Here is a 19,722-nt window from a genome sequence, read left to right as displayed (position 1 = left end):
TTTAAAGAATTCTCTAACGTGTTTGACAGAATCTTACCTGCAAAAATGACAAGAATCAAAAAGAGCCATCTGGCCCAGAAAATAAATTCATGTAGGCAAAAAAGTAATGCCTGGTATACGCCTGGGTTACTTCAGCTACAGAGTTTTTTCTTGGCTCTGCATTGCAGAAGGAAATCTTATCTCGATGAGGAAGAGAGGAAGAACATCCATAATCAATACATTATGGCAAAGAGGATTTACAGGCTGGAGATGGACCTTGCAAAACGGGAGGCTAACATTAGCTCAATCAATCAGGCCAATAACAAATATAAGGTTGCTTGGGACCTAGTAAAAAGTATTTCAGGACCAAGCAAGCAAAGTTTGAAGCCCAGAGTCAGGGCAAGCCCTGATGAATTCAATAATTTCCTGATACAAGAGGTGGAAAAAACTGTCAATGCCCTACCAAAAACAGACAGATCACAGGTGGCTGCTGGCAGACTCTTTCAGCAACCCAGAGATGGGACTGTAGAAATGGAGGACTGGGACCCAGTAACACCAGAAGACATTATTGAAATGGTGAGTCACTTCAGAAATAAAAACACTCAAGATATCTACAGTATGTCAGTTGAACTGTTGAAATCTATTATTGATGTCATTGCCCATCCTCTTAGTGTAGTGTTGAATGCATGCCTTGGCAAATGATATATCCCCACAGCCCTAAAACTGGCTAGAATAGTGCCTATCTTCAAGAAGGGTGACCCTACATCCCTGAAAAGCTACAAGCCAATTTCTATTATTCCCGCACTGGCCAAGATCTTTGAAGCCTTTATGAAGATTCAACTAATGAACCACTTTGAGAGCAATAACCTATTTTCAAGTGTGCAGCAAGGTTTCAGGCGCGGTAAATCAACAGTCACAGCTGTTTCCAAGCTGGTATGTGACATCCTAGATTCTTTTGAAGAGGGGGACTCAGTGGCATTGGCTCTGGCAGACCTGAGAAAGGCATTTGAGTGTGTCCCGCATGATATTCTGCTGGAGAAACTTGAAGCGTATGGAGTTGTAGGTCGGGTCCTCGCCACCCTGGAATCCTACCTAACAGACAGAAGGCAGATCCTTTCGCTGGAGGGAGTTAACTCAGGTCCTCTACAGGTTAATCATGGGGTGCCACAAGGATCAGTGATTGGACCCCTCCTTTTTCTGATTATTATCAATGACCTTGGTTTGCTGGGAGGCATCCTACTTTTTGCTGACTACACCACAATCTTTGCCAGAGGGAGAACACCAGTGTTGGCACAGAGGGCGGCTGCAGATATTTTTGGACTAGCAAAACAGTGTGGTACAACAATAATAAGCTGAGTCTAAATGAAGACAAGACACAAGAGACTACCTGTAGCCTCAGTAGAAGCCAGCTCATCAATCGCACTGAGGTCAAGCTTCTAGGATTTATGCTGGATTCAAGACTCACCTGGGGTAGCCATACCAACAAACTTTGTCTGAAGCTATCCAGGGTAATATTTCTACTCAGACATCTAAAAGCCTCTTATTTCAAGGAAGCATCTTGTTGAAGTCTACTTTGCCTTGTTCCACAGCCATATTATCTATGGACTGCAGATGTGGGGACATGCGCCCGGATGTAATGATGTGCTTCTTCAACAGAAAAAGGCATTACGAATTTTGGACTCAGCCAGATACCTTATTCAATGTCAGCCGATCTTCATCAGACTGGGTATCTATATGGTGTTCAACCAGTATATTCTGCTCTCCTTGCTACACATAAAAAGTCATTATCACTCAATGACAAGAAGAGCCGATAAGCATTCGTATAATACCAGAGGGAAAGCTAAAATTGATGTACCCTTCTGCAGATTGAACAAGAAAAGAGACTGTTTCCCTGTACTGGCACAGAAGATCTTTAACGTGCTGCCAGACATGGTGAGGGATCTGGATGACAGAAGTTTTAGTGGAAGGATTAGAGCCTGGCTGCATGGGATGCCATTCTACTCTGTGGCTGAATACTTCGAGGCCGACAAGTCTTTAATTTGATTCAAGTGATTTAGAATCTGAGCGACCATCTCGATCGATTTTTAAGCTTTAAAAACGTTAATGTTTGACAAGTTTTGTAAAAAATTTTACAATCAACGACGACCAAATTAGGTCTGAATATAAAATGACGCCGTCCATCCAGGAAGCTGGTCAATGACGAAGGACAGAAGTATGAAGTAAGTAAGTATGAAGCATAAAATTAACATAAATAACTAATTACCTCACTTGACCTCAATGTACTCTGACCTCACTTGGGCCTCTTTTGTTCCTTTTACTTATTAATGACATTCCAGAGTGTATTAAAAACAGTAATTGTCTCATTTATGCAGATGATGTTAAAATTTATCGAACTATACAGGATGATCAGGACTCTCAGATGTTACAGGAGGATTTGGGCAGGTTGAATGATTGGAGTGAAAGAAACAAACTGCCATTAAATGTGAAGAAATTTATTGTCTTCACTAGACAGCAACAGATTTTTGCTGACTACAAATTATTAGATGAACATCTTGAAAGAGTTTATGTGATTAAGGATTTGGGTGTCTACATAGACTCCACTCTCACCTTTAGAGATCACATTAATTACATCCTTAATATTTCAAATAAGATGCTAGGATTTATCATGAGAAATGTCAGACACTTCACAGACATTGATTTAATCAAGATGCTGTATCTGGCCCTGGTGAGAAGTAGACTTGAGTATTGTGCTGTTGTTTGGAGTCCTTATCAAGAGATATATATTAGTAGCATCGAACGCATACAAAATAAATTCCTCAGATTCATGTATTACAAGAAGTATGGACATTCATGCCCGTATGACTTTTCTATGAGGTGTCTGAGAGTCAGTTTTCAAATTATGTCGTTGAAGAACAGGCGGGATTTCGTATCATTAATTGTTCTATTTAAAATATTGAATAATCATTTAGACATTCCGAATATTATCGAACTCTTTAGTATCTTTGTTCCATTAAATAGACCTAGATTAAATATGTTTTTGCTTTGGATAGAAGGTACACTGTACATCATGCAAATTGCTTCTTACAAAAAAACTGTTAGATTGTACAATTCTTTGAATACGATTCTAGATATATTCGCTGATAATTTGCGCAATTTTAGTGAACAATGTTATCAAGCTCTTAAATTATAAATGCTTAATCAATTTTCAGACCATAAAAATTTAAATTTCAAATTCTTCTTCTTAAAATAGGCTTGCTACCTATTCTCTTTTTTCAATTAGCCTTTTTTTTTCTTCAGTCTTTTTTCTATTTTCTATTGTGTCTTGTGTTATTTCCTATTTATAATCTTTCTTCCAAACTATTTTTATTGCTATTTTTCGTTTTTTTTTCTTTCTAACTAATTTAGTTTCAGTTTGTGTAAACAATTGATCTTCAATGAGGCTTGTTTTGGCATAAAGCTGTACGGTAAGCCTCTATATGTTGTTGTAATTTTTCTATTGATGTAAATAAATAAAATAAAATAAAATTTATTGTGGAAACTGATCCATCTGAGAGCACCATTGCTGCTACTTTGACTCAATCAAACCGTCCAGTTGCATTCTTCTCAAGGATACTTTCACCAGCAAACAAAGTCAATCAAGTTTTGAAAAAGAAGCAAAAGCCATTGTAGAAGCACTGCGGTAATTGCGTCACTACTTGGCTGGCAAACATTTCATTTTACTGAGCAGATGTCGGTAGCTTTTATGTTCGATAACAACAGTCATGACAAAGTAAAAAATGAAAAGATAATGAGGTGAAAACTGGAATTGTCTTGTATTCATTACGATATGTATAATACGGACCTGGCAGGGATAGTATGGCTGCTGATGCTCTGTCTAGAGTATGTTCTTTAATCCAAATCAGGAAAATCTATTAGTTGATTTACATGAGTCTCTATGTCACCCATGTGTAGCACGTTTGTGTTACGTTAAGTAAAAACTTACCCTACTCAATTGATAAAATTAGACGCATAATAAACTCCTGCAAAGTGTGTGCTGCTATCAAGCCAAATTCTTCAAACACAAAGAAACTCTGATTAAAGCCACTTCTGCATTTGAACGGCTAAATATAGATTTTATGGGCCCTCTGCCTTCATCAAGTCGGAATCGTTATCTATTGGTAATAGTAGATTAGTTTTCACAGTTACCTTTTGCTTTCTCATGTTCAGACATTCATCGTCTACAGTTAAATCAAAACGGAAAACCTTGTTTTCTACGTTTGGGGTTCCTAGTTACATACATTCAGACAGAGGAACATCATTCGTGAGTCAAAAGACTTGAAAAATTATTTAAACTCTCATGGAATTGCAACTAGCAGAACCACTGCTTACAACCCAGCAGGTAATGGACAGGTTGAAAGATATAATGGTATTCTATGGAAAACGATAGAGCTAGCATTGAAATCACTCAATTTAGAAATAAATCAATAGGAGTCAGTTTTAGAAGATGCTCTTAGCTCAGTAAGAACATTACTTTGCACAGCCACAAATCAAACTCCTTATGAGCGTATCTTCTTAATTAAATTAATTAATATTTTATTTACTAATTCGAATTGGATTTCGGAGTGATTTACGGCATTTACTCACTAAAACTATTATTATTATTAATTTCAGGTGGTGTTGACAGGTAATGGATTGGAGACACAAAATGGATTATAAGGTTACAGAGTATAAGGAAAAGCTAGACCACAACGTATCAAACGTGAGTTTCTCTAACGTTTATATTTTCTGTTGTTTGTTTTAAATTCTTCATGTGAATGTTACACTTAAACGTTTTTCTGTACGTTCCCTTGACACTTGGTGCGTAAGTTATACACAGCTTTAGTGCTACCAAAGCTCTTTAGAGATACAGTTCTGAACTGAGCAAGTACAGTGCAGTACAGATGTAAACTGTAAGGATGGATGGGATGAGAAAACTATAGCGAGATTCACGTTATGAAGTCAGTACCTGATCAACATTGGTTTGCTATTTTTGTCTGTCATTTGACAAAGCATTTAGCTCCATCATTTTCTAGCTCCGCACCGTTGTCAAATTTATTGTTCGGTGGGTACCTTAGGTAAAAATATGTGAACTACCAGAATATTCAATCTCAATTATGAAAATGCATTATTAAATCATTAAAATATCTTTTTTATTAGTGAGTGTAATATATTTGAGATATAATTGATAATAATTAAATATCAATAATCAGCAATTTACATCCTATCAGATATACGTGATGACTAGAACCACAGCTAGCCTATCTACTAAAGAAAGCGGTGGGCAAAGAAAACGGGAAACTATGCCGTCCTATGATTTCCAAATGTTATAACTAGAATCTTACTATAGCTGGCCCGTACCACAGTTCATAATTGCTCCAATAAGAACCAATGTAGCCTATCCTCAAACCGCATTGAGGATGGTTTTTGTATGGTTGGTAGGCCTACTACCTACTCAGCCGTCGGACCGCCCACTGCTCTTCATAAACATACTGAAAATTATCAAATTGAATTTCTTCAACTTTTTGGGATACTTGGGTATCTTTATGATGACTTCTCAAAATATGCAACAGCTTATTATAAAATACCCTACCAAATGCAGCTAGATTAGTGTTTCCAATTAACAAATGATAATCTATCAATCCAGTTTCAGGTACTACAATAATAAAAATTGGGATTTTGTTTGATATTACCATAAAGAAAAGACAGCAAGACAGCATCATGCTATCTTTTCTCTATAATATTACTCATTTTTATATAGGCCTATAAAATATGAAGCATATTATATACCATAAGGATACCAATTTTCTTGAACAAGGAACATGGATCTATTCGCTCTCTATACTCCTGGTTAGCTTTCTTTTGTAACGCGCTATCCATATTTTGTTATGAAGAGTTTCATCTAGCATAGTGTACCTGAGGCCCATGTTATACGAGTGCTAATAACGTCACGCTAATGACGCGAGAAACAGGGCGTTGAATGTCCATGTTATACGTGGCGCTACCAACGTGGCGCTAAACACGTAACGCTAACGCGTACCCATGTTATACGAGCGCTAATGTTGCGGCGTCAACGCGGCGTTGGCAATGCTGAACCAAGTTGCTGACAGCGTTGACAGCGCGTTGTCTGCACGTCAGCCAATAATTGCTCAACAATAAATAGGACACCATCCAGTTAGGCTGCTTCACACGAGTGAAAAATATTTTTTCCCTCAGGGAGAAAAAATGTATCTTTCACTCAAGATATACAGTTAACTATTGCAGATTTATACTTGATGAAAATATATAAATTTTTGATTTCACCAAAGTTCTTCTCGCCGGAGGTGTGGTGGGAGTGGTAGTGGGTTAATTTAAGTGGACAGGGTTGGCTCTCAAAAACTATAATACTTGACTCTTACTTTTATTGTCCTTTCGTGTGCGAGTCATTTCCTGCCAGGTCTCATAGATAGCCTCCCCAACTTTACTCCAGCACTTAGCCTTCAATTGTCTATTATTAGTATCTATTGTAGTCACTCGATTTGACACGGATAGAAGTAGTGAACGGTGGAGAGTAGTGAAGCACAGTACTTGAAAAACCACTGCGCGTCAACAACGCTGTGTATAACTTGGTCGAGCATTGCCAACACCAGCGTACTCGCCGGCGTTGATGACGCTTCGTATAACTTGCACTATGGAAGTACCATAGGACTGCTAACCCGACGCTAAAATCGCCGCGTTAAGCGCTGATAAGCTCCCTATCGATAAGATAAGTTAAGCTTCATCATGCGCCTGCTATATTTCCGTTGTGAAGGTGCTCACTTATTTGAAAGAACCAAACTCCTCTAAATAACTATTCATGAGTCTAAATATAGCTTCTCGGTGGTTCGAAACCCACCTATATATGTAGGTCCAATCATCTCTCATTATCATCCGTCTCATCACCCATGCACAAGCCTAAAGCTCATGCGGGTGTCATCCTCAGGAAAAATTATGTTTCAAATCTCCTTGAAGCGTACAGTAAGCTTCACCCGCATTAATTTTGTTCTGTTTATTTTCACAGGAAATAAGGACACCGGCTTACAAAAGATGGATAAAAGAGGCTGTCGATTTTCAAGATGATAAGTGGAAGAAGCTCGTATCAAGATCTGTGGACGAAGTATCAAAGAGGAATCTGGGGGAAAAAATTGATGCTGCTTATAGTGAAGTGGGATTTAAGAATGGAGGTGTACAACAATTGGTGGAAAATGTGTTAGGAGTACATGAAGTTTACTGCATATCCTTTACTTATGTGCACGTGAAAGTGGCTGGGGACAGTATGAATTATACTTGTGATGTTGTTAGTCGTGTTTTTTGTCGTGGTAGGCTTTCTGCACAAATCTTTATTGATAGAGACTGCCGCACTTACAATATAAGGCCGCTGGAGAGAATATAAAGAAAATAATCAACTACCCAAAGGTTTCATGTTCTAACCTGTAGAAGGTGAATATTCAGCTGACTGTATAATGTGTGCTGTTTCTACTCCAGCTGGCCTATTCAAGACTCTACGTGCTTTAGATAGTACTGCTCAAGTAGTGGCAAAAGTAGCTGACATTGTCACTGTCACCTCCCTATTTATACCAGGCAGCTTTGGTGTGGCTGTTCTGAAGAAAGCACTTGTAGCATCAGTGATTTCCAATTGCTATTCCGCATCTCGCACTGCAAACAAGCTTCTGGATAGATATGAACACAATCAGAGCATTAGTTTCAGTGATGCAGAAGCAAGGCAACTGTGGGTTAATGCAGCTATTTATGGTTTCAGTGCTATAACTGCAGGAGTATCATTGAAAACGGGTCCATCAGCACTTTTAAAAGGGTCCACTTTATTCAGCAGGTCTGCCAGATCAGCTATACTCGTCAATTGTGGAATGTCAGTATTTAGAGAAAATCTAATACTTGCTCTTGATTTGTGTCCTACTGATTCTACTCTTGCAGAGATGAGTTTGAAAAGTTTCAAGGAGAAATGCTGTTTGTACTTAAATATTCTTTCACCGCATCATGAGTTTGTAAAAACCCTCGAACATAATATCAGAGGTTTGACTTCTTTTCTGAAAATAATCACTGGTAAAACATGCGGTTATTTAAGATGGGTACAATATGACCTAGGCATTACTGGCACTGTTGTGAAACAGCCTTTGCATTTTATCAAACGATTTATTGAAATTGGTGGAAAGTTCACTATTAACATAAGTTTGATCAAACTTGAATCCCTTTATTGCAATATATTGAAGAGCATAACTCATTTTCTGAACGGTGATGTTGATGAATTTGATGCAACGTGCAAAGAAATTTTGTCGGAGTTTCAGTTTGCATGGAAACAAGCACAGAAAGAAATTCTAGAGTATGGAGCGAGTGAAAAACTCATTTTCAAAAGAAGTGATTTGGATTCTGAAGATGTTAGAAATATTTGTTTCATGTTGGATGGCATTGAAGAGTGTTTTGGGAAATTGAAGAAGAGATCAAAGATTAAGCTTTTAACCTTAATGGATGCTTTTTTAATAGAACTGCAAGGTCCTTCAATATACTTTTTTGTAGATCATTATCCTGCTGAACATCTGAAAAGAGTCAAAGGTTTCTGTTTATTCTTACGTAAAGAGGTTGAAACCAAAATAGATGAAAAATATGAGAATGAGAAAATGGAAGCAATGATTAATCAACAGAGCTTCTCACTGGAAAAGGATGATTTTAAAACTACCTGTTGTGAAGATGTCATTGATAACTTCAACATGGAGAAGTGTGTTGAAGTTTACAAAAAAATTCCATCTTCTTCAAATGTTGCAAGCTTGGTTGTTTCAACAGACTTGGTAGAGATGCCTAATGTAAGCCAGTATTTATTTGTCAAGGACAAAACCAAACTCGATGACTTTGACTATTTGAATATCCTTGAAGAGAAAGCATACGGAACTTTCAACGTGGATCATGAAGATACACTAGTTGCACGAATGGAAAACACAGCTATTGTTGAATGTGGTGATACAAAAGCCTTGGCAATCTTCTTTACTCAGAGAAGACATAACAAAATAGAAGGTGTTCTAACTTGCATCAATGACGGTTAGCGATTTCTTGTAATGTTTTACAATAATGCATTTGATGATTAATTATTGTTTAATAGCTCCTAATTAAAAACCTAGCTCTAATTTTGCAAACTTTGAAGATAATTTTAGTTTGGAGAAACTCTAAAAAGAATGAAAATTGATCTGTATGCTTTTCCTGTGAATAAAATAGTATGTGCTATTTTTCTATTAGACCTATTGATATTAAAATCGTTCATAACATTCTACTTTCCGCTTTTTTTATCCAGTAGATAATCAAGGTTTTTGGGTGGATACGTTAAGCGGCGATTCCTGCTAAGATGAAATTTGTGAGGCCCGCATATTTTCTTAGAGCTTAAACTCTCTTAAGGGACTTAATAAAACAACACGATTATAATATTAGGTATTACTACATTATTTTTATAATATTAGGTATTACTACATTATTTTTATAATACTAGCATTACTTTTTATATTTGATTTCTACCTGAAGGTGGTAAATGTTAACCACTGGTCGTTCATACGCAATGAAGCTTTATTATAATAATTGCATTCCAACACAGACATAGTGCATAATTATTATCGCTGTGAACAAATTGTAACATTCTCTCTTGACCTTGGCTGTGAAATCTACTAATCTGCCATTTATTGGTTAATTATCGGCATTATACAATGATATACGAGTATAATCCCAAAATTTAGAATGGATGAAAGTCCATTTACAATATATATAAATATTATTGTTATAAATGTACCTACATATCAGGAGCTAAACCTTCATTTTTCTTTTTTCTCTCTTGATATTAAAATATCCTGAGTATTTGATTATTGAAGACAAAATAGAAGTTTTGGACGATAGCCTGTGTTTTTTCTTTCTGAAAATTGTATTTGTTTGCTTCATCCAGTAAATAAAATCGGTTGTAATCTATGATGATTATAGTTGATGGTTATGAGCGTTGGCAGTACACATATATGCTTGATTTATGTAGAAATAGCCCAGTCGATAAAGACATTGATGCGCAACAAATTATGGGAAAGTTGAATTATGGAAGGGTGATAGTATATACATAGTAGATTGCCTGGAGCCGAAGAGTCCCCATCGTTACACCGCCTGATTCCCCCCCCCCCCCCCAGTAGCCAACCAAAGTTTGAAACTTCATTGGTTTCTTAGAACAAGTATATTTCGGCTCCAAATCAATATATCGACCTGACTCTGATTTAGTCCTTTCAAGAATGAATAGGTCTACAATTAATGTTATATAGTACTCTATCGTATATATATATTTTTCAGAAAGCTATTTCCATACAAAGCCAGAAAATTGGGAAATTTTCACATCATCATTTTATATTATGTTAAGTTTTGAAACGACAGGAAGTGTATTTTTTTGTTGTCATAGCAATCCACCTCGGAAGCACTTGGTGATAGAGAATTGAATTTGGTCTCAAATTGTGTACCAGGACTTTTTCTTTCACGTGCATTAAATTACATTGAGAATAGGCTAAGTAGTTTTGAAATGTATTAGGTAAGTTTAAAGAAGCCAAAGATGTCGAGAAATATATCCTCTCTCCAGAGTTCAAGCCATTTTCAATCAATGGAAGTGGATGGAGACAAGTAATTGGTATAGAATTGACTTAGGGAATTTTATCCTCTTTGATCTCAAATTGTCTTCATCCACTCAGCTTGATTGAAAAATGGCTTGGACTCTGGAGTAACCTTTTATAGTAACCTCTACCATTATAACTTATATTCCAGCTGCTACAAATTGAATAAATAGACAATGCATTTTATGAGTGATTTATTATAAGAATACGTTCAACAATGTTTGTATTTTCTGACGGCTAGATAAACAAATCCAATTAAACTCATGCAAATTGATTTTGACTACTGTATTCAATAACTTTTTGTTGATGGTTTAATTTATAAATTATTCTAAACCATAGCAAATACAGCACATTCTGTTAATAGGGCGACATACGCTATTATCAAAATAGAAATACTAATACATAAAACAGGTAACTAAAGATCTAGGAAATAGAAAATTTCTCAAAGACAAACAATAATAAACAATAGTGCAACTCAACATAATAAATAAAACATATAACAAACAACAATAGAATTATTTTAAAACAAAATAGCTTAATGAACATTGACGAGTCATTACAATATGTGATGTACGGTATTTGTCCATACAATAATGTAATTATCGTATGATAATAATCGTTTTCACTAAGATTACTTACTTGAAACTATACATATGAGAACTGATAATAATGTATGATTATTTTTCGAGTGAGTGTTAATTACTTTGGATGCTAAAATATTCTGTCTATTCAAATATTCAGTTCTAAAAGTACCGGTACATACAAACATTCTCAATTTATTACAGACAAAGAAGCTCTTTCTGACATTTCATACCTGAACCATTTCATCAGCACAAAAAAGGAACCTGTTTAAAGGAAGTTAGATACTGGCATAAAGTTAGACAATGCCTTTTTCTTAATTTCATTCAGTAAAATAAATATACTGAGATCAGTACCGTGTTACACCCATTTTAAATGGAAAACAGAACAATCGATCGGGAACTTACGTATCATAACTAGTATTGACAAAATGATATGTGTAACTAAAAAATAAGAATAATATTCAATTATTATCATTGTTACAGTAGGTACCAGAATTATTACGGAAATAAGCTACCACATTTATACATTCTTAGAATTCGGTTCCTGTTTACATTAGCTTATCATTAGGCACTTGAATAGAGAATCTAAAATAGTATTTTTGGTATCCTAGCTGATTAAAATAATATAACTCCATAGAAAGTGCAAAAAAACTTGAAAGTTTGCTTTTCTAAGAGGCTTTATCTTGATCAGGAAGCAAATATATCAATGGTAATTATTAGAAGCTGTCATTCATTTGGAAAATCAGTGAAGCACAAAGAAAGTATCATTCCTCATCAATCGATTGACAAAATTTCAATGATTGTCATTTATCAATCCAATATTAAATGCTATACGTTTTTCAAAGCTGTGAAGTATTGGAACTTTCATTGATGACTTTCCCACTATTGATTGTTGATAACAATATTTCTGGGAGGCTACTAGTTGAAGTATTAAATATTGTCATCAATAAGTGGAAATTACATTTCAATCTTAATTGAATTTGAGAAATTGTTTCAAATACCGTACTCTAATTTTCATAGGAAGAAGTAAGCTGGAAGCACAAAATGCAAGGGATTTCATCTACGTTGAGCTTCTTTTGGAAACTGATATACACAATTGACTACTATAATACAAAATTACATACGGAATTTCTTTGGCATAACTATATTTTTCAATATTGTACTTTATAAAAATTAATATCATTGGATTCAATTATTATTACAAAATGAGTCTCAATCACTTTTCATACAATACATGTTACTGTACCTGAGCTAACTACATACGGTAATTAAAAAAAATTAATAACGAGAAAATCAATAATTATATTACAATGTTAATTTAGGTACTTCATCCACGAAGTAATCATTGGGAATTTTCATAGTTACAAGTGATACATGTAAATTCAAATAGTTAACTGAATTAACTATAGTTAATAGTAACTTAAATGAGGATTAGTTATTTTTTCAATTAATCAATATAGTAAATAATATTCAATTTGACATTATTGTTATTGGTATTGTCTTGTGTGCGCTTATGCAGGCATTTGATTTACTACTTGTTCCGACTGAAGTTGGAGTGCCACACTTGGAGAGAAAAGCATCCAATTTTGAAAAACTGTAAAGAACCATGAAAACGAATAATTAGTATCAATTGATGAAATTGCAACTCTCCAGTAAAGGAAACTATTTTTTCATGATGATTGTCATTGAATCTAGTCTCAAAGACTAACCATTTATTTTCATTTCACTATGAATCTTATATACACTAGGGAAAAATTATAAAACTATGAAATTGTACAATAGGTACCATAATCATCCATTGATGAAGCAAGTAATTGTGAGGTTATGATGAGTGAAATTCACTTCACAATGTCAACTTTCTTTATATTTAACATTCACATTCAACCAATGCTGATATATTGAGATCCACATTATAATGGCAGTGTCTGATTAGCAATGGCATTGCTATCCTTGTCTATCATTCAACACAGTGGATGGCGCTGTCCTCTTTCTCGCTTTGCTCTGTTGCCAGATCGTCTTTTAACAATGCAGAAGTTGTAATTAATTAACAAATTATTTTATCTTAATTATTAAATTATTGAAAAATATAATTTCTTGCTTAATAAAATTTAATTGATTATTTTAAAAGAGAATGAACAGATAATGTTACCGTATATCATCAGCTACCGTCTATAGAAGGCATTGACAAGACAGGATCGGCAACGTTTTTCTCCTATCTTTCTCCACTGCCATTATAACGTGGAGCTCACTATAGTTTCAAGTAAATCCCACTATACATTATTCGAATTATAACATCAAGCAACGGATAGTTGACATAGGTAGTAGGCCTACTGTATGTTTTCAATTTTTTTTTTGAAAAATACAGATAACTTTTAGTTTCAGGAAGTCAACACTCATATCTCGATAACAGATAGCATATAAATTTCCAGAACAGATAGTCAATTGTTGTTTTCGATTAAGACAGTGTTGAAACTCTTTACTTCCAGTTAATTTGAAGAATTGAGTTTAATTTATTACAGAGATCCATGCAGGCAATAGTGATAGTTTGACAATAATGAAATTATTAATAACTAAGTAACAATTCGCTAACTTGTGACATCGTCGTTATATTATATTACAAATTCTGAATAGACCGAAAATTAAATTGTAAAACTGTAAGAAATTTATGATTGAAACGAATCATATGAATGATAATGTCAAATAAACAGTGAGTAAAATAACACTAGATGTTAGGTGAAGGAATAAAAGCAGCATATGCACACACAGGGACAATAGTCGCTTCCACTATAGCTGTCGCGGGAACGCGGAATTGGAAAAGTCCTTGCACAATGACAATGCAAAAGGCATTTCCAATTCCGTGTTCCCACAAAATCTAGTGGGCACTTGATGGAAGGCTGGAAGCTACTATCGTCCCTCGTCATCAGCGTGATGAAGAGTATTGAGCAGGTAATCTAATGTTCATAGGTACTCACTTTCAGCTGAACTGTTGAAAGCCGTGATTACATTGTCACCTTAATTAACATCAGACAAGTGACTTGATAATATTAGTTGATGGAAATTCAATAGCAAACTCGATGTGAGTCTTTTTGTTGCAGTATACTATCCTCATACGCCCTTAGACCAGCTCCTGCTCAACCAAAGTTCATGCTTTTAAAACTGGGCTAGAACATATAACGTAAATCAAAAAAAAAGAATTTATTTGAAAATGTATAATACTTCATAGAAAATAACAAAAGTTAAGTAAATCAAACTGTAAAACTCCACTCACAACTCAACTTATGCATCTTCATAGGCAATCTCAACAAGAGAAACCTCAGAAACCAGAATAACGTGGCAGGAAGTCAAAGTCATATTACTAATCAGGTCTGCATAATATTATCGAAGAGCTTTCAAGGTAAAAGTTACATGTGTAAAGTTTTACACATGGAATAGTTGTATTACTGTAAGGAATAAAACGTATGTACCTGTAAGAATATCATAAAAATAAAAATATAATAAGCTACTACAATAATCTGTACATTGTGTAATACAGGATTATTCGAATGATGGACCATTTTGAAAAATTAAAATTCACTGAAGTAGGCTACCTTCAACATGAACAATCATCATATGAAGAGTGTTTCTAAGATAAGTGTTTGTAAATTTGTTTCTGATTTTATTGGACGACATGTATAAGTGACGACTGTTTAAGTACCAGTGATGACAATGGACTGAGTTTTGATTTTTACCTTCGTTTATGCGATAATGTGTAGGCTATATCATTAAATATTATGTAATCATATAAGATAATAATATTGATGTGTATTTACATATCAAATTATGTAAACAGCGTTTTTTAAATGTGTCACTTTTTCATAATCTAATATTTTGTAGCTGAAACCAACAATTTCAGTAAGTTACCGGTATAGGCTGCGTAATCCGGTTGCACGTCTATATTAAATTCAACTATTATTATCTTGGATAACATTCTATGGCCCAATTCACACAGAAGTAGTGCAACGCGGACGTGACTGACTTTTTGCCACTTCTACGCCACTCCTATGTAACTATAATATGATCCAATGCATCAGAAGGGGCGTTTCGCCACGCCACTTCTGTTGGCATTCAACCTTATGTTTATGAAATTTGAAAAAGTCAACGCCACATCACTTCTGTGTGAATTGAGCCTAAAACCTCAAATAAACGGGCCCCATAGAGGCGCTGAATTTATTTCGCGCGTCTTCAGAATGCATTGCCTCTTATGGTGAGAGCGCCTACTTTGCTCTTCTAGTGAACCCACCCCATAAGAGACAATTCATCCTTGCGGTTAACGAACAAAAACAAAATTCCGTCGAGTATGGTTGGGGCATTAAAAAACAAATTCAACAAAAATCAATAAGATGATGACATCAACGATGCGAAGACATCATTAATCAGTGTTCAATTGCAATTAAATGCAAATAGGCCTACTGAACATTTTCATAAACTTTTTATTTTTCACATTCCGGGTAGGCTATAAACGAACCCATAAATTCATCTCCGTTTAAACGCATATGGGCCTTTGGATTCTATAGTGAGGTCCACGTTCTAATGTCAGTACTTGATTAACTGTTTTTAGATAGATTAAATAATAAAAAACATTGGTTTTGATATCCTTGTCCATCTATCAGAAAGCAGATAGCCCTATCCTTTTCTACCTCCAAATCGTTGCCAGTATGGTTTTTAACAATGTAGAAATATAATTATTTAACAAAGTATTTAATCTCAATTACGAAAATTCTTTATTCAATGATTGTAAAATATATTTTCTTGACGAATAAAATATAGCCTAGGCCTAATTGATTATTATGGAACATCAATGGAAAATTATCATTACATCAGATATTCCGGTATGAGATATTTATTAATTTAATTATTCAATGATTATAATAATAAATTTATAATAATAAAGCAATCCAAGTAATAAGTTTTCTCTATAGAAGGCAGAGAATCGGCAACGCTGCTTATCTTTCTCCACTGTCATTATAACGTGAACCTTACTATGGTAGACTAATGAACTATTTCAAGTAGTATGTGAAATGGGTAATTAATTGTGATGAGGGTGGCGGTGCTAACCTGTGGGTAGCCTCTGAACATAGTTGCCAGGGAAGGTGCCAAAGCAGGCGGTGCGCTGACTGCTGCCCACATACCAGCCGTCATCACACTTCTCCATCACATACACCAAATCGCCCTCATTCAGCTCCAACTCGTCGTCATTCTGCGGCTTGTAATTGTACAGCGCGCGGTAACTGCAATCAAAATCAAACAATCAACTTCCAAGGGCCAAAACATAACATAGAGCGGCCAAGGTACAGTCATAGAATGAAACAATCTTTAAGTATAAGTTTTCTCTGCTAGAGTGTAGCAGAGATAGTCCAGTCCCGAAACAAATTCAAATTCAGATTGTTTATTGTTTTCATCAGTTTAAAACAAAATACATCAACCTACACACACACATCTACACTAATCCACATCAACCAATCATCCCATCAGATATAAATAATAATTAAAATTAGACAATTCTCAACATATTTAATATGTGATAATAACAATGAATCAATGTTGTATCTTGTATTAAACAATATGATTTACTTCAAACTTATAATACTTTGAACATAATTTTAATTATAATCCTGGGACGAAAGTACAAGATAAAAACCGCCGAAATATTTTTTCGTCGGTTCCATGTATGAATTTTGTGGTGTTGAATTCGAATATGAAATTTACTGACACGCCAGAGGGCAGCTTCACCCCTAAAACTCCGCAAACATTCAAATTATGGAAGGTTTTCATTTTATTTCGATAACCTTGGGTTTTTCGAAAAAAAGGATTTTCTACAAAATTGAAGACAATAAAATTTTCTAAAAATTGAGATCTCGCGCAGGATTCAACGATTTCTGGTTTTGGAACTACTACAAATTTTGAGAAAAGGGGTATTTCTCAAGGTTTTTAAAACATTCTGGAAACTTTCATCTTCCACTCTCTAAAACTTAAAAAACTTTGAGTATTATACAGTAATGATGAAAAATCACATAACATGTGAAAATACAATCAATTTGAACAAGATTACTGGACTGGACTAAGAAGGTACAAATCTAATCTGACAAGTTGATCCCTTATTTGTTTTGGCGTAGTTTGAAGAAATAAGCCAACTGTCAAGCATGCCTGAGTCTGACTACTTTATATTCTCAATTAGGATATCAATCTAGGCTGGGATTGGCTCATAGATGATTAGCTGGCAACAACTCAGCTGTTGGACTAATTTTATGCAATTAAGTAGCACCTAGATGCTGTGGAAGCGAGGGGTGAATCAGTCCAGGGATCAACTCTTGAGACCATATGACTGTAGCTGAGAGTGTTGAAGATAATGCATGCATCTATTGAATGTCTCCGGTTCCGCTGACCGCTCTCTTCTACCTTCTACCCCAGATTCACAGCTCCACCATAAATTGCCCGTAAGTGAATTCACAGAGAGATCTATCACGTCAACGCTGGACGTTTGCGCTCATATTATACATATTACATTATTACCATCATTTTATTATATAGGTATTATGAGTATAATTATATTGAATTAAACATGAAGCTTTTGAATTATAAAATTTTAAATTGATGAAATCTTCTATCTCTATATATAAAAATGAATGTCTTTAGCATCTAAAGTTACCAGCTGTATAATAAACACGTCACCCTGTGATCAATTGTGTACTGGTATTAAAACGGTGGTTTGGAGTTGAAGTTAGTGTACCGTAGTTGATTGGTACCAGCTGTAGATAATCGTTCCTTAGAAGACCTATACAAATAATTATCACTCCCCTATCATTGAGAAACTGGAAAATAATTATTCATCTCATGAAAGAGAGTTGTTCATATTGCAATCATCAATTACTGAAGAATGGCAGACTAAATTGATTTTTTTTAAATTTAGCTTAGCTTATATTCATCCTAAAATTGAAGATGGAAAAATATGGAATTCTATGTAATTCATCGTACATTGCATATTTCCTGGACCATCTATTGACAATCAACAACTATGAAAACATTAAATTCATCCTTGAAACACTAATTTAACCTATATATTTTTTTAATTCAACACTTTACTGATAGTTATTACTACCAATTGATCGAGAATATGTTGCAATGTCGGAATAATATATGCTGCATGACTAAGCAAATAGGAAGTCCGTATTGAGATGTAAATGAAAATATTGATTGTCAGATAAATTTCATGATTCACCAAATAAAGTCAAGTGTGACATGAGATACATTGACTTTTTGGCGGTACGAAGTTCGCCGGGTAAGCTAGTAACAACTAAAATTCAAAAAGCGGCAACACTTTTCTGTTGAAAACACGAGGAACTCGGAAATAGCAGACTAATTTTCAGTGTTTCGAAGTTAAATCCTCTTTTCAAGGTTAATTGCCAGAAGGATGAAGAGCACGAAGCTTTTGAACTAGTTGAAAATCAATTTACAATTTTTTTAAATGGAAGAAGAGGGTTAGAATAAAAAAACAAGATTGTGGAGCAACATGTTGAAATTATATAGATTGAACATATATAATATATAAGTAGATACGGTACCTATACAACCTCACACACAGACTCGTTCTAGGTGAGGAGTACTATTCTTTCAAATTATTGTAAAATTAACATTTCAAATGTTAGTAACATGCTGCTTTTTGAGAATAGACTTTTTAATTAATTCATTCATTAATCCAAGTTGAACGAATCGCTGAAAATATTTTATTTTACTGACTAGGTTCCAAAAACTGCTGATACTGCGATATTCTGCTCTTTATTTTATGGTATAATCGCATGAAATGTCATCAAAGATGTACTGCACAGAAATATTTCTAACATGTTCGGAATTTCACATGGTACTTGAAGTTATAAAAGTCAAAGTACGGTAGGCCTACATGATGAAAAGTCAACTTACGGCACAGGCTCTGATTGCGTGTCAATGTGTAGTGCTTGATTGACAGGTGCTAGATCTTGTTTCGACGTCTTTGTAGGCCGTGACTGCAACACAAAACAACATAATAATGAATGATCAAAAATAAAATAAAATGATAAAAAATATTTTCATACCGTACTCGGCAGATAGTAATTTCAACATCACAATCCATCATTAATGAACTGGACAATGATAAAAATACAGAATTAGACAAGAGATAGTCTAGTTTAGTTCAGTATTTCTACCATAACATTTGAGATTGATTACAACAATTTTCAAAATAACTAGCCAGGCACTATTTTTGCTCGACCATTTTCTTATTTTGAATACTTTATTTTCCCATAAGTTTTTCATCATTCATAAACTATTTTTAAAATCTACTACCATTTGATAATATACTTACATTCATTTAATATAGAGTATTTTCAATAATCTAAGTACAATACCATAGAGAAAATGTAGCTTAAGAAGATATCCCATGATATAGGGCATTCTCACTGTTAACTCATGCCGATAATCCTAGTAGT

The 19,722-nt window shown here is 34.6% G+C and overlaps 1 protein-coding gene and 1 long non-coding RNA gene across 2 annotated transcripts in view; one reads left to right on the top strand and one right to left on the bottom strand.

The window, feature by feature from the left end:
- The window catches only part of LOC111048708 (unconventional myosin-Ie), a 438,987-nt gene that overhangs the window by 182,585 nt on the left and 236,680 nt on the right, over positions 1-19,722 (bottom strand). The gene's annotated exons all lie outside the window — the stretch shown is intronic.
- On the top strand, positions 1,523-7,170 carry LOC111044998. The gene is made up of 3 exons (XR_005570437.1): positions 1,523-2,198; positions 4,630-4,717; positions 7,034-7,170. It is a non-coding gene; the product is annotated as an uncharacterized LOC111044998 (long non-coding RNA).

The sequence above is a fragment of the Nilaparvata lugens genome, chromosome 2, assembly GCF_014356525.2.
Source record: "Nilaparvata lugens isolate BPH chromosome 2, ASM1435652v1, whole genome shotgun sequence".
Classification (NCBI taxonomy): Eukaryota; Metazoa; Arthropoda; class Insecta; order Hemiptera; family Delphacidae; genus Nilaparvata; species Nilaparvata lugens.
The sequence above is the reverse complement of the archived record's forward strand: the minus strand, read 5'-3'. Positions and strand labels throughout refer to the sequence as shown.